We start from the raw sequence: 17,666 nt of genomic DNA on the forward strand, positions 1-17,666 counted from the left end.
TTGGTCCTCTTCAACTGTACTGTGTACTGTACTGTATTTTAATTCTGTATCTACAGCCTTAGAGAACTTCAAGTGTATCTTGTGAGCCCTTCGCCTTTCTATGTCCCACATCTTTGTGTACTGATTCTGCATAATTTGTCTCTTAAACTTCAGCGTACTCTCAATCACTAATAAATTGTGGCCTTAGTCTATATCTGCTCCTGGATACGCCTTACAATCCAATATATGATTTTGAAATCTCTGTCTGATCATGATGGGACGTAACTGAAATCTTCCCGTATCATCCGGTCTTTTCCAAGTATACCACCTAAATTTGTCATTTTTGAACAGAGTATACGCTATTGCCAGCTGAAATTTCTTACAGAACTCAATTAGTCTTTCTCCTCTCTCATTCCTTGTCCAAACCCATATTCGCCTGTAACCTTTTCTTCTACTCCTTCCCCTAAAACTGCATCCCAGGCCCCCATGACTATTAGATTTTCATCTCTCTTGACGTACTGTGTTACCGTTTCAGTATCCTCATATACACTCCTGGAAATTGAAATAAGAACACCGTGAATTCATTGTCCCAGGAAGGGGAAACTTTATTGACACATTCCTGGGGTCAGATACATCACATGATCACACTGACAGAACCACAGGCACATAGACACAGGCAACAGAGCATGCACAATGTCGGCACTAGTACAGTGTATATCCACCTTTCGCAGCAATGCAGGCTGCTATTCTCCCATGGAGACGATCGTAGAGATGCTGGATGTAGTCCTGTGGAACGGCTTGCCATGCCATTTCCACCTGGCGCCTCAGTTGGACCAGCGTTCGTGCTGGACGTGCAGAACGCGTGAGACGACGCTTCATCCAGTCCCAAACATGCTCAATGGGGGACAGATCCGGATATCTTGCTGGCCAGGGTAGTTGACTTACACCTTCTAGAGCACGTTGGGGGGCACGGGATACATGCGGACGTGCATTGTCCTGTTGGAACAGCAAGTTCCCTTGCCGGTCTAGGAATGGTAGAACGATGGGTTCGATGACGGTTTGGATGTACCGTGCACTATTCAGTGTCCCCTCGACGATCACCAGTGGTGTACGGCCAGTGTAGGAGATCGCTCCCCACACCATGATGCCGGGTGTTGGCCCTGTGTGCCTCGGTCGTATGCAGTCCTGATTGTGGCGCTCACCTGCACGGCGCCAAACACGCATACGACCATCATTGGCACCAAGGCAGAAGCGACTCTCATCGCTGAAGACGACACGTCTCCATTCGTCCCTCCATTCACGCCTCTCGCGACACCACTGGAGGCGGGCTGCACGATGTTGGGGCGTGAGCGGAAGACGGCCTAACGGTGTGCGGGACCGTAGCCCAGCTTCATGGAGACGGTTGCGAATGGTCCTCGCCGATACCCCAGGAGCAACAGTGTCCCTAATTTGCTGGGAAGTGGCGGTGCGGTCCCCTACGGCACTGCGTAGGAGCCTACGGTCTTGGCGTGCATCCGTGCGTCGCTGCGGTCCGGTCCCAGGTCGACGGGCACGTGCACCTTCCGCCGACCAATGGCGACAACATCGATGTACTGTGGAGACCTCACGCCCCACGTGTTGAGCAATTCGGCGGTACGTCCACCCGGCCTCCCGCATGCCCACTATACGCCCTCGCTCAAAGTCCGTCAACTGCACATACGGTTCACGTCCACGCTGTCGCGGCATGCTACCAGTATTAAAGACTGCGATGGAGCTCCGTATGCCACGGCAAACTGGCTGACACTGACGGTGGCGGTGCACAAATGCTGCGCATCTAGCGCCATTCGACGGCCAACGCCGCGGTTCCTGGTGTGTCCGCTGTGCCGTGCGTGTGATCATTGCTTGTACAGCCCTCTCGCAGTGTCCGGAGCAAGTATGGTGGGTCTGACACACCGATGTCAATGTGTTCTTTTTTCCATTTCCAGGAGTGTACTTTGTCTGTCTCTTCATCTTCAGCTTACGACGTCGGCACGTATACCTGAAGTAACGTCGTACGTCTGGGTTTTGTTGTCAACTCTGAGAAGAACAATAATTTTCCTTCCGTTGTTTATTAAATCGTTTTCTTATGGTGACCTCCCTCTAGGCAGTCCTATCCCGGAGATCCGAATGAGAGACTATTCCGGAATGTTTTGATAATGGAGAGATTGTCATGAAACTTTTTCAGTTACAGGCCACACGTCCTGGGGATACGCGTTATGTGTCTTTGATGTAGTGATTTCCATTGCCTTCTGCAGCCCCTGCCGTTGTTCATTGCTGATTTTTCCGCCTTTAGGGTCAGTTTCCCAATCCAAGGATTGTGCCCTGAAACTCAGTCCACTCCTCCGCCCTCTTTGACTTGGCCTTTGGTCGAATGAGGGTGACATCTTGTGCCGGAAGGCTTCGGTCGTCAGTGCGGGTTATTAACCAAAATTTAAGCGGTGGAGGGTTACAGACCACATTATCTGACAACAATTGAGAGACTACAGGTAACGTAAAACTCAAGAACTGTCTGTACTGTCGCCTAATAAGTGTGCCATCATGAGCTGATGCGTTGTACTGCAATACCACGGCAGTCAGAGTGGCCGAGCGGTTCTAGGCGCTACAGTCTGGATCGGCGCGACCACTACGGTCACAGTTTCGAATCCTGCCTCTGGCATGGATGTGTGTGATGTCCTTAGGTTAGTTAGGTTTAAGTAGTTCTACGTTCTAGGGGACTGATGACGTCACAAGTTAAGTCCCATAGTGCTCAGAGCCATTTGAACCATTTGCAATACCACACTATACGTTGACAGTCCACTGCCGTTGGTGTTCTCCTTGAGGAAGCCAGTGTTGGCTTTCCGTTGACCAGTGGTGCCTATCGTGTAAGTTGACGTTCCATTTGTTTGTAAACGTGGCTTCATCGGTAATCAGTACCTTACACATAAAGTCATAGTCTTGCTGCAGAACCCACTGGCAGCATTCCAGGCGAATCCGAAGCCCATTGGCGTGAAACCCTTGATGTAAATACACGTGGTAAGGGTGGTGTTTATGGCTGTGAACAATACTCAACACGCTTGTTCGAGGGGTTCCCACCAGTCTATCCATTCCCGAGAACTGGAATGAGGGTTTATTGCAGCGGCCATCAGAAGAGCTACTTCTGCTGCTTTGTGTGTTACACTTTTGCTCCAGATCCACGCTCATGGAGACATGCATCCCGTCGCACGAAACCTTCCACCAGTATTCACGAAGGTAGGGTGGGCCGGGTGATATCACGGTAACGCTGGGCTTTCTGCCGTGCCGCTCGTGTGCCCTTTTGGTGGTATTCTCCTTAAAATAATAACGTATCAACCATTTATACATTTCTCAAAACCATGCCGAATGCCTAGATCAGCTGGACAAATAAATTAATGTCACAACAACGCTGGTACCACTTACAGTGTGCAGTACACCAGGCCAGTTTATCTGTACGTATCTCCACACAGATCATCCTGCTTCGTAGTGAGCTCTAACCACACACAGCTCCGATTGTGACCCGTTAGAGAGTCACCGGCTCAAGCTGGGTAGTGTAACAGGTCGGCGTACACTGACCGGTACTGTTCTGTATTGTGTACGTAGGTAATCAAAACACGCATGAGGGAAACGGTTATGTACATATCAGTGTTCGTCGCACGATATCCTGTTGCTACTTTCGGCGCTCATGGTAACAGTGAAACCAAGATTACGTATGTCGATCACAGCATGATTACGAGCAACGTGGGATTCACACTTTTATCTTGGGAAGTGCAATGGGGGGCCTTCCGTGGATGTCAATCGTCAGCTTCTCTTTGCAGTTTCTCTGGATGTAACTGACGTAATGCGATCCAACCAACAGTATTCTCTTTGTGATTTCTGAGTTGCTGGTTGCGTAAGAAATACCACGGGGTGCACATTACAGAAAAGATAAATTTATGTTGATAATAATATTTGTTTGCGTTTTAGAATGTCATAATATGTCCGTTCATGAGCCATTTCCTTACATTCATACACTTTAAAGTAGTTTTCCAGTAACTACTGTTGTTCCAGAGATATTTGCACTTGAGCGTGTAAGTGAACCACTCTTCTTAGTTAACGCGGGAAAAGGACAGCGGGTTTCAGTGGCAGGTTGCCTATTTAATGATTTCCAGGGGCAACAGTCTTTTAATTATCAATAATTTGTGTAATTACTGAACTAATTTGTTTGTAATTATCTACTCACTCAGAGGTGTAATCTTGCTATAAAGCCTTAACACGTTAAGACAAGTATTATAGTTAGAAAATTTGTGTATCTACTGAGGCAACGTATATATGAGCCCGCAAATGCACACACTATATATTCATCCAGTATTTTAAATTAAGAGCACTTAGCGACTTCCAACTAGCTCTACATATAATTTAAAAACCTCACGAAACTTTTCTCGCTGACATCCCCCACAAATTGGTTAACAGATTAACACTTAAAACATTTCGGCTGTTCGTGCAGCTGAGCTTAGGATCAGGCAAGGCGTTTTAATACCTTACTTCTTCAGTACGAACTCTGTTCAGAACACACTTCGCAGACAGAACACTCATAGCCAAGGGAGCGGGTACGGTGGATCAGTGTCTGCGATTAGAAGGCTCGCTGCCGGCGGCCCTCTGTATTAATAATAATAATAATAATAAAAGAGAGAAGCATTCAGCAGTGAACTTGAAGGGGTGTCAGGTAAAGTCCAGCCAGACCAAATGCCGAGAAAAAAGACGGAAAAAAATGAAAAAGGAAAAAAGTGGGCAGAGGATCTTGGTTCGAATCCCGGTAGAAATTTTTAAAAAAGGGAGGTGCTTCCATGACTATGAACCAAAACGTTCTGAGCCCCGGGTCGAACATCGACAGTGCTTAAATTCTTAGCAAAAATTGTCAGCAATAGTGGCCAGATACTTGCAGCATCCCAATGGCTTTGTGAAAGAGGGCAGAGGAGCAGTTAGAGGTTGAGGGCAATCTATTGTCCTTCATTTGAGAAAGTGCCTCAAAAAGGCGGAAGTATCAGCAATGATGAACGGCATGAGGATGCAGAAAGCAATGATAATCACTGCAATAAATACACGCATTGCTTCTACATAGGACGTGTGGTCTGTACCTGAAGCAGGGTTATAATGATCTCACCATTGGCGAATGATTCCTGACCAGTCCCCTATTCGAATGTCTGGGAAGATACTGTCAAAGCGGAGGTGACCGTGAAAAGAGATTGAGTAACCGCTGAAAGAGTAATGTTCTATGAAAGACAGCATTGAATGTGAGAAGTTTGAACGTGGTAGGTAAGTTAGAAAATCTGAAAAGAGAATAGCTAATGATTTATCTAGATATAGTATGGGTCAGTGAAGTAACATGGAAAGAAGACGGTGATATCTGGTCAGGCGAGTGTAGGGTTATATCAACAGCAGCAGAAAATGCTGTAACAGGTGTAGCATTCGTTAGGAGTACGATAGTACGGCGGGGAATGAGTCGCTGTGAACAGTTCAGTGACAGAGTCGTTCTCATCAGAATTGACACCAAACCAACACAACAGCATTTTATGTATACATGCCGAAGTCATGAGGAGAATATGGAGAGATAGAAAAAGTAAATGAGGACACCTAATGAGTAATTCAGTATGTAGAGGGAAACGAAAATCCTTTAGTCATTGGGTACAGGAATGCGGATGTAGGTAAAGAAGTAAAATAAAGGTTTTCTGGAGAATATGGGCTTCGTGGCAGGAATGAGAGCGTAGAAAGAATAATTGAGTTGCAGTACATTTCAACTAATAATAGCGAATACTCTGTTCAAGAATCACGAGAGGAGAAGATATATTTGGAAAATACCGCGAGATACAGGAAGCTTTCAGTTAGACTACACCGACGTCAGAAAGAGATTCCAAACTAATTACTGAATTGTAAGGCGTACCCAGAGGGAGATGTGGACTCGGATCACAATTCAGTGATGATTAAGAGCAGGCAGAAACTTGAGAGACTAGTCAGTAAGAATCAACTTGTAAAGAAATCTGATGCGCAAGCACTAAGGAATCGCTACACATGTAGCACTCTGCGGATATAGACGTTGCTGTAACGAATACCTTAGCAGGAAATTCAGTTAAAGAGGCATGCACATCTCTGAAAGGGATGAAAAGGACAGAGATGGAAAGAGAAACACATTTATCAGGGAAGTAAATGCGAAGAAACCATGGATAACAGAAGAAATACTTCAGTCGATGGACCAAAGAAGGAATTACAAAAATGGGCAGGTAAATTCAGGAATACAGAAATACAAGAAGAAGAATGAAATAAATAGGAAGTGCCGGGAAGATAAGCCGAAATGACTGCATGAAAAATGTGAAGAGATCGAAGACGAAATAATAATCGAGAGGACTGACTCGTGTGTAGAAAAGTCAAACCAACCTCCGATTAAATTAAATGCAAGGGCGGTGACATTAAAACTGAACTGAGCACTCTACTGTTAAACGCAGATTACAAAGCGACGAGATGGAAAGAGTATACTGATGGCCTCTATGAATGGGAGCAGCTGTCTGATCACGCGATGGAAGAAGTAACAAGAGTAGACAGGGAAGAGACGCACTATCCAATATTAGAATCGGGAATTAAAGGAGCCTTGGACGACATAGGATCAAATAAGTTAGAAGGCATTGATAAAACTCCACTGGAAATTCTAAAATCATTGCGGATAGTTGCGTTACGTTGGTGTGAAGAATGTGTGAGACTGATGACATATTATCAGACCTTCGGAAAAACATAATCCGTACTGTTCCGAAGATTGCAAAAATCGAAAAGTGCGAGAAATACCACATAACTGTCTTAACAGCTCATGCATCCAAGTGCTGACAAGGATAATATATAGAAGAATACAAAAGAAAATTGAGGATCTCTTAGATGACGATTAGTTTCGCGTTCGAATAGATAAAGGCACCAGAGAGGCACTTCTGAGATTGCGGTTGCTAATGGAAGCAAGACTGAAGAAAGATCAACACTCGTTCATAGGATCTGTCGACCTGGGAATAGCATTTGGCAGTGTGAAATCATGCAGGGTGTTCGAAATTCTGAGAAACATAGGAGTAAGCTACTTGCGGGTGATATACAATACGTACAAGACCCGAGAACAAATAAAAAGACTGGAATGCCAAGAGCCAAGTGCGCCGATGAGAAAGGGTGTAGTAGGACAGGGATGTAGTCATTCACCCTTACTGTTCAGTCTACACATCTAAGAAGCAATGTTCGAACTAAAGGAAGGGATGAAGAATGGAAATAAAATTCAAGGTGAAAGGGTGTTAAAGATAAGATATGCTGATGACATTGCTAGTGAAAGTGAAGAAGAACTATAAGATTTGTTGATCGCAGTGTACATTCTAATGCATACAAAATATGGATCTGAAAGTAAACCGAAGAAAGACAAAGGTAATGAGAAATAGCAGGAATGAGAATAGCGAGAAAATATCGGAATATGGGATAACGACGGAGATGAAATTAAATTATTCTGACTGTTAGGCAGTCAATTAACCCATGATGGACGGAGGAAGGATTACATGAAATCAGACTAATACTGGCATAAAGGATATTCCTAGCCTAGAGAATCCTAGTGATACTAAACATAGGCCTTGTTTGAGGAAGCACTGTAAGGAAGTGAAACATGGATTGTGGGAAAATTGGAACAAAAGAGAATCGAAACATTTGAAACGTGGTGCTACAGACGAATCTTGAAAATGGGGAGGACAGATGTAGTAAGGAATGAGGAGGTTCTCCATAGAATCGACGAGGAAGGAATATGTGAGAAACACTGACAAGAAGAAGGGACGGGATGGCAGAAGATCTGTTAGGACATCAGGTAATAACTTCCATGTTTCAAGAGAGAGCTGCGGAGGGTAAAAACTGTAGAGAAAGACGGATATTGGAACGTAATGTTCAACATCTCAGTAAGAAACTGTGTTCAGTTATCAGCTATATTTGAATACGCGTGCCTATATCAGTTTCTTTGGCGCTTCAGTGTATTTGCAGCCTTTTTAATCAGTTGTTGGGTCCTCAGTATTTATCTTGAAAATAAAATTAACTAATACTGATTTTTCGAAATTCAGTTTCCTTTCAATCAAAAATATTACACCTATTTATTTAAGGCTTATTCGGCTTTTCAGAACATTCACACAAGGTTGGCGCCGGTGGCGACACATACAACGTGCTGACATGTGGAAAGTTACCAACCAATTTCTCATACACAAACAGCAGTTGACCGGCGTTGCCTGGTGAAACGTTGTTGTGATGCCTCGTGTAAGGAGGATAAATGCGTACTATGACGTTTCCGACTTTGATAAAGGTCGGATTGTAGCCTATCGCGATTCGGTTTATCGTATCGTGACATTGCTGCTCCCGTTGGTCGAGATCCAATGACTGTTAGCAGAATATGGTCTCCGTGAATTCAGGAGGGTAATACGGAATGCCATGCTGGATCCGAACGGCCTCGTGTCACTAGCAGTCGAGATGACAGGCATCTTATGCACATGGCTGTAACGGATCGTGCAGCCACGTCTCGATCCCTGAGTCAACAGATGGGGACGTTTGTAAGACAAAAACCAAAGCACGAACAGTTCGACGACGTTTGGAGCAGCATGGACTATCAGCTCAGAGCCCATAGCTGCGGTTACCCTTGACGCTGCATCACAGACAGGAGCGCCTGCGATGATGTACTCAACGACGAACCTGGGTGCATGAATGGCAAAACGTGATTTTTTCGGATGAATCCAGATTCTGTTTACAGCATCATGATGGTCCTATCCGTGTTTGGCGACATCGCGCTGAACGCACATTGGAAGCGTGAATTCGTCATCGCCATACTGGCGTACCACCTGACGTGATGGTATGGGGTCACATTTGTTACACGTTTCGGTCGCCTCTTGTTCCCGTTGACGGCTCTTTGAACAGTGGACGTTACATTTCAGATGTGTTACGACCCGTGGCTCTACCCTGCATTCGATCCCTGCAAAACCCTACATTTCAGCAGGATAATACACGACTGCATGTTGCAGGTCCTGTACGGGCCTTTCTGGATACAGAAAATATTCGAATGCTGCTCTGGCCAGCACATTCTCCAGATCTCTCACCAATCGAAAACGTCTGGTCAATGGTGGCCGAGCAACTGGCTCGTCACAATACGCCAGTCACAACTACTCTTGATGAACCATGGTATCGTGATGAAGCTGCATGGGCAGCTGTGCCTGTACACGCCATCCAAGCTCTGTTTGACTCAATACCCAGGCGTATCACATGCCTTTTCTGGTATAATGTATTTGTCCAATGAACACCCATTCATCATCTGCATTTCTTCTTGGTGTAGCAATTTTAATGGCCACTTGTATACGTCAGCTTTCCTCAGCTCACATCGGCCCCTACACATAGGTCACTAAGTGAAGCTGCGACTGCAATGTATGGGTCCTTCACAGCACGTTGATGCCCTGTGCTGCCCTGATTACTTTACATTTGTGTACAGTGCCTGCTGGGCTGTGTCTTCCAGCCTGTGAGCTATGTTGCAGACCTGCCTCGAAGAATATTTTGCAAAATATCAACATCACCAGCACCTGCCATCCTAGGTGCCAATCAGTCCCTTAACTACTTCCTTCCAGCTTTAGCGGCACTACCGTTTGGAACAGGAAAAGTAAGTTTTGGTGCAATATCTCTGAGCACCCAAGTTACAACCAGGGGCGGGCTTGTTTATAGTGAGTTACGCTCACCAGCAGTTGCGAAGTAAAATAGAGGTCACAGGGGCGTACATGCTCCAGAAAAAGTACACCCGGCAGTTTGCTTGGTGCAAGTCACAGGCAGAAGAGGCCCACTGGCAAACCTAAGTGCTATGAGTACGTGACGCAGAGCAGCGCATTTAGGAAAACAGAGGCGCACAGCCACCTATAATTTGCTGCTGGGTCACTAACCAAGCAGTCAAGTGTGACAGCTCTCCTGGGCGGCAGGGCATGTCACACCACCGGCTACATGCAGCAGCAGGTGTGGCGTCAGCATTCCAGTCCACGGCAGGTCGCTGGTTCGACCCTCTGAGGCCAACGCGGGGTCTGCAGCTACCCAGCGGTGGTCCACGCCATGGCTCACCACTGCGGGCGGTCTTGTTGGTTGCCAACACACGCCAGAGGAATCATGAAGCGAGGGCCGCTGATTTGGATGCTGGATTGCAGGTGCTTGTGGTCACTGCGATCTTAACCAGACGGCCAAAGAAGGACGCAGCAAGTTCCAGCAAGCTTTGCTGAGCCGGCAGGTGCTGAGATCGCTGAGTTGGCTACCGGCACATCATGACATCTACACAACTCCTCGGCTGTACAAACCCAATAGACCGAAGGGAGTTGCACGGGTCGCTGAGGCACCCTTTCCACGCCAAGCCATTTTGCAGACAGCGAAGTGGTGTCCTCAGCGTTGCGGGACCTTGTGGGGCGGCGGTTAGAAAATTTACTGTTGTGTAAATGTTTGAATGTTGAAACACTTCCCGGCCGATGCACCATATGTGGGGCGGCGGTTAGAAAATTTACTGTTGTGTAAATGTTTGAATGTAGAAACACTTCACAGCCGATTAACCATATGTATGGTTAGAATTAATTGTTATATAAGTGTTCTTATTATTTATGCTGTTGTTTTGCCGTTCTCAACACTGGCTCTGTAACTACAATATTGGCAACCAGAAAGTGATTAGCAAAACGTGAAGCCTGTAATTAGAATTCCTAGTGCCCACTTCATCTGAGAAATACGCTTACAGCTACAGCTTATAGCTCTGAGAAATTAGGAGATCGTCTGGGATCCATAATCAAAAACAATTTTCTAAATATAGTTCAGTATATTCTGAAAGTCACAGATAAAAAAAAAGAATCCACACAATCTAACTAACAGAGCAGTTCAGAGTCTAATGCGCTGATGCAACTATAACTGTCCAAATTAAATGTTTAAGTGAATGCTCGCTATAATTTGATGATTAGGTTCATCAAACGCCATGCTAAATAATGGTAGAATGTCTGTCCCGTGGCGGCACGTGGAAATACGACATACGCAAACTGACGATAGATAATTAAAGTCATCCCAGAATGAACACTTCAATCGAAAATGATTTCATGGTTACGCGTATCCCGAGTAACTTAATACGGCAGCCGAGGCTGTTTAAAGCAATGATACCAACGCGATGCGGCTCCCGACACAGATGGCGTGCTATTCAGCGTCTGGAGAGAACTGGGGCCTTGCTTCCTCGCGCAGCGTTCTTATACACACCTGGAAATTGAAATAAGAACACCGTGAATTCATTGTCCCAGGAAGGGGAAACTTTATTGACACATTCCTGGGGTCAGATACATCACATGATCACACTGGCAGAACAACAGGCACATAGACACAGGCAACAGAGCATGCACAATGTCGGCACTAGTACAGTGTATATCCACCTTTCGCAATAATGCAGGCTGCTATTCTCCCATGGAGACGATCGTAGAGATGCTGGATGTAGTCCTGTGGAACGGCTTGCCATGCCATTTACACCTGGCGCCTCAGTTGGACCAGCGTTCGTGCTGGACGTGCAGACCGCGTGAGACGCAGCTTCATCCAGTCCCAAACATGCTCAATGGGGGACAGATCCGGAGATCTTGCTGGCCAGGGTAGTTGACTTACACCTTCTAGAGTATGTTGGGTGGCACGGGATACATCCGGACGTGCATTGTCCTGTTGGAACAGCAAGTTCCCTTGCCGGTCTAGGAATGGTAGAACGATGGGTTCGATGACGGTTTGGATGTACCGTGCACTATTCAGTGTCCCCTCGACGATCACCAGTGGTGTACGGCCAGTGTAGGAGATCGCTCCCCACACCATGATGCCGGGTGTTGGCCCTGTGTGCCTCGGTCGTATGCAGTCCTGATTGTGGCGCTCACCTGCACGGCACCAAACACGCATACGACCTTCATTGGCACCAAGGCAGAAGCGACTCTCATCGCTGAAGACGACACGTCTCCATTCGTCCCTCCATTCACGCCTGTCGCGACACCACTGGAGGCGGGCTGCACGATGTTGGGGCGTGAGCGGAAGACGGCCTAACGGTGTGCGGGACCGTAGCCCAGCTTCATGGAGACGGTTGCGAATGGTCCTCGCCGATACCCCAGGAGCAACAGTGTCCCTAATTTGCTGGGAAGTGGCGGTGCGGTCCCCTACGGCACTGCGTAGGATCCTACGGTCTTGGCGTGCATCCGTGTGTCGCTGCGGTCCGGTCCCAGGTCGACGGGCACGTGCACCTTTCGCCGACCACTGGCGACAACATCGATGTACTGTGGAGACCTCACGCCCCACGTGTTGAGCAATTCGGCGGTACGTCCACCCGGCCTCCCGCATGCCCACTATACGCCCTCGCTCAAAGTCCGTCAACTGCACATACGGTTCACGTCCACGCTGTCGCGGCATGCTACCAGTGTTAAAGACTGCGATGGAGCTCCGTATGCCACGGCAAACTGGCTGACACTGACGGCGGCGGTGCACAAATGCTGCGCAGCTAGCGCCATTCGACGGCCAACACCGCGGTTCCTGGTGTGTCCGCTGTGCCGTGCGAGTGATCATTGCTTGTACAGCCCTCACGCAGTGTCCGGAGCAAGTATGGTGGGTCTGACACACCGGTGTCAATGTGTTCTTTTTTCCATTTCCAGGAGTGTAGTTATGCGAGGGTAAGAAGAATTTCCTAAATCGACACTTGTATTTATTCATGGTGCAGCACAATGGTACAAAAGATATCATCAGTAAAATCCTCTGACTATTTGATGGCACAAATGTTACTACTAAAGCCAGCCGGGGTGACCGAGCAGTTCTAGGTGCTAAGGTCTGGAACCGTGCGACAGCTACGTTCCAGGTTCGAATCGTGCCTTGGGCATGGATCTGTTGATGTCCTTAGGTTAGTTAGGTTTAAGTAGTTCTAAGTTATAGGGGACTGACGACCTCAGATGTTAAGTCCCACAGTGTTCTGAGCCATTTGAACCATTTTTTTGCCATACTACTAACACACAGCTCAGGCTCAAGTTCCAAATTTCATGTTGTCTGTTTAACCTCTTTCAGGGGCAACAAAAACCGGTTACCACTACTTCATATAATTAGTGACCAAATTTAAAAGATTTACACACTGTCATAATACACACATTAACAGGTACAAACTTACATTAGAGGTTTAAGACATTGTGAAAGTAATTTCAGTTAGAAACTACAGGTATAACATGCGGCAATATAAACTACGATGCGCGAAAATTCCCAGAATATATTCGTCCAGGATTTGAAAATTGGAGCCTTCAGCGACATCAACTAACTCTTCGCATAATTTGAAACCTTTATGAGGCTGTTAGTCACTGACACCTGATCAAATGCAGACTGGAAGAAAGATTACTGCTTACTACATTTTCACTGTTCATGGCTTACAACTTCAACATCATGCATGAAGTTTTAATTCATTACTGCTTTAGTGCCATCTTTATTCCCAACACATTTTGTAGACAGTATCCTAATAACGGCAGATTGTACCCGCAAAGATACATCAATATCCCACTCACAGTTGAGGAGATATAAAGTCATAAAGATCGAGAAATGTGAAAAGCTAGCTTTTGCTTGACATGGAATGCGAATTATCCAGACTACACTCACCCAGCGTCTGATAACGAGAGCAGTTAGCGACTTTCAACAAGCTTTAAATATAGTTACTAACAGTCTCTAAACTTTATCTTATATACTTAACGTCAAATAACTAAACATTAGTTCAGCCGTAAGGCATGCAAACGATTAAAGTTGGTTTATGCATGGCACTCACATTCTTTGAAATATTGGAGATTTACTGCTTGCAGAGAATGAAAGCACTATTTACACGGTCGAAGGTAAAGCAACATCCTAGGTAGTGTAATCATTTTGGGCCCATCATACGAAACGAGTAACTCAATCTTTGCTACAGATCCATCACTGCTACAGCTCTGGGTCCCAGCTGACTGGGTACACAGTGTAACTGCTTATGGCGTTCTCGTGTCCACATTAGTACCTGTCAACGCATAAGTACTGACAGTGATACGGAATATCTTATGTCAATTTCTGCGGAGTGGGGTAGGATTAAGGACGCTAGGTGTCCCGTTATCATAAGCGTGTAATATTCTGATCCACTGACCTACTAATCAACACTCATGTTTGCCGGCCGGAGTGGCCGTGCGGTTCTGGGCGCTACAGTCTGGAGCCGAGCGACTGCTCCGGTCGCAGGTTCGAATCCTGCCGCGGGCATGGATGTGTGTGATGTCCTTAGGTTAGTTAGGTTTAATTAGTTCTAAGTTCTAGGCGACTGATGAACTCAGAAGTTACGTCGCATAGTGCTCAGAGCCATTTGAACCATTTTTGAACACTCATGTTTACACACAAGACAACAGGCGGAGAAAGACGTTAAGAAACTGAGAGAAACACATTAAAACCTTAGAAAAAGTCTGTTGACCATATATTTCCTCTTTCTTTATACAAAATCTGATAGTTTTAGAAATATATCACTCTCTTCTTCCTAAATGCTGCACACGAAGTATTCAGTCTCCAAAATTACAGTTTCATCGCCAGTAGTGTCAAATGACCACCGTGCATTGATGGAGACTGAAAAAGAATGGAAAATTCTCTTAAATATAACAACAGACATATGTAATCTTGCTTCATATTTCCTGTCAGTCAGTTACGCAAGGTGAATATTGCTTACAATTATATATATATTCAGTGATTACTGGATTCTATAAGCAATTTATCTCGGTACTGATTATGGGCTAAAGCTGTACCACTTGTTGAGAAGATGATATCAAAGAAAATTGTATCAAAATTCTCACCATAATGAAATTACAATTCTACAGGCTTGTCTACAAGTTAAAGCATATTGCTAACATTAGATATAAGGCAGAGTTCTTGACAAAACTTAAAAAGTGGTTTTTTTTCTTATCTATGTTACTGTAATTATGGTGAGTTGTTTGAGATGAGAGGGTACAGTCACATTTATCCATGTGTACCGTTCAAGTAATGTATACGCCTACAGGTGGGTGGTTCATCGTTTTGAGGAAAGAATGTAAACAGCTCCTACGTGTTTATTGTGGCATCAAAATTAAACAAATTTTAGTTTATAACAATATGTACAATACGTCCTGATTTCTAGTGAAAGCTAAACCATCTTCTAACTATCGGACAATTGATTTCTGGAGCAAGTTTGTACAAATATTCAATCGCTTTCTTGCACTTACAGCAGAAATGACATAAAATCAGACAAGAGGAACTTCGTAATAAGCTTTGTAGAGCGAGAGATCATGCAATTTAATTAGTTGGGTTAAAGCGCCAAATGGCATATAGGAACCTGCAAGTAAACACTTGTAATCTGTTAGTTACATACTTAAGAAAATACTGCGTAACTGCGCAGTTGTTGTTTCTGCAAAGAATATTTATTTAGCATTTCTGGAATTTGCCACATCTTCAGATTACAATTATCTGGTTGACTAGTAAAAATACACTCTATGAAAGAAACAATCCCTATTGTAGTTTTTTTTCATATTCGGTATTTGTAGGGCACGGTGAATCCCACTTAACAATTAAAAGACCATCTTTCATCCAGTATCTCTTTCCGTATAACAGGCTGTCAACAGTGCTCGTGAAACATTATAGAAAAAATGAAACAACAGTTGATAAAAAAAAAGAGCTGAGAAGAACACGAAATGATAGCACTACCAGAAGGAGGGGTGATCATATGCGTTATTTTCGCGGGTTTCAGTGTTGTGTGCAACGTGAATAAGACCACATTGTTCATCTGGAATAAAAAAGAGGAGGAACTTTAGGCTTAAAGAGATATGTACGTGCGAAGACCCTTTTATCCTGTAATTATTTTGCACTTTGAGGTTATATGAGTGCGTGGTGTCATTTCTTTCGGACACCTGCTGATGCACAAATGCGTCCGACCTCCTGTGGGAACCCCAGAAAGCGAATATGGAGGAAATGGACAGGGTCTCCGGATTCTCGATGAGAATATGGATCAGCCGTGGGACGTGCAGAGAGAGTCTGCGCAGTTGCGATAACGCTTGTCCCGTATGGAGCAGTCGTTAACACAGCTGCAGAGTAAGTAAGAAATCCTGTGTGTTCGGTGTACAATTTCACTCGTCGCCGCTGAATCCGCGTAGTGTCCCGATGCAGCTGACAACAGTGATCCCGTCCCTTTCTTTTCCTTTCTTCCCCTCTCCACCTTGAATGTACTTTAGACTTGTGTCAAAATCACCTTTGTTTACTTCCTAGTATGTTACATCGCACATATCATTACTGATAAATGTAAAACATTAAACTTGTACGAGAAGCTACCAGGCGTGTATGATAATCGAAATGTGCGCTATTTATGGCTCTGCTAAGGAGATAATTACTGCTTAATCTCACATTAGGATCGGCGCCGTGAAGATGACAATCGGGCGCATGTGCTTGATAACATAAAGTTTTTTGGTTCTTTTTTTAAAGAAATTTCATAAATACTGATAGCCGAATTATTACATGAAATATAAGTATAAATCAGAGTACATAAAAAGAATGAATGTGGTATACATTTCCGGAATTGACATATCATGCTCCCTAATATCGTATATACAGAATACTATACTTGAAGATAACTGAGTCCCATTTTCAATTTCCCTCCTCCAGAGATACACTGACATAATCTTTTGCACCAGACAGTGACAAATGTATTACAGAGAAAAATAAAATCTTGTGTTCTTTATTACCTTTCACTTTGAAAGTGGCTTTGCTCATAGCCCGTCAAGATGTCAGATGGATCACTTTAATTCAGATTTTATACTATACAAATTTTGTTTAAGAGACGAGACAAGCCCAACTTTTCTACTGAGCAGACAGAGTTAAGTAATTTTCTGCTGCAGATGCATTACCATACGGCTGACAACGCAGACTTTCCATGTTTAACCTACATCTACATCGACACCTAAATCTGCATCGATTCTCTGCTAATCTCATTTAAGGTCCTGGCAGAGGGTTCATCGAACCACCTTAACAGTTCTCTATTATTCCAATCACGTATAGCGCGCGGAAAGAACGAACACATATATCTTTCCGCACGAGCCATGATTTCCCTTATTTTATCATAGTGATAGTCTCTCACGAAATCCCAATCTCGCCGCAACGAGAAAGGCTTTGTTTTAATGATATCCACCACAAATCCCGTATAATTTCAATGTCACTCTCTCCCCTATTTTTCGATAATACAAAACGTGCCCCTCCTCTTTGATCTTTTTCGATGTACTCCGTCAATGATATCTGGTAGGTACCCCGCACCGGGCAGTAATATTCTAAAAGAGGACGGACAAACGTAGTGTAGGCAGTCTCCTTACTAGATTTTTACATTTTCTAAGTGTCCTGCCAATAAAACCCAGTCTTTGGTTAGCCATCCCCACAACATTTTCCATGTCTTCCTTCCAGTTTAAGTTGTTCGTAACTGTAATTCCTAGGTATTTAGCTGAATTTACGGCCTTTATATTTGAATGATTTATCATGTAACCGAAGTTTAACGGATTCCTTTTACTACTCATGTGGATGACCTCACACTTTTCGTTATTTAGGGACGATTGCCAATTTTCGCACCATACACATGTCTTTTTTAAATCGATTTGCAATTT

Source organism: Schistocerca serialis, chromosome 9, assembly GCF_023864345.2.
Source record: "Schistocerca serialis cubense isolate TAMUIC-IGC-003099 chromosome 9, iqSchSeri2.2, whole genome shotgun sequence".
NCBI classification, from domain to species: Eukaryota; Metazoa; Arthropoda; class Insecta; order Orthoptera; family Acrididae; genus Schistocerca; species Schistocerca serialis.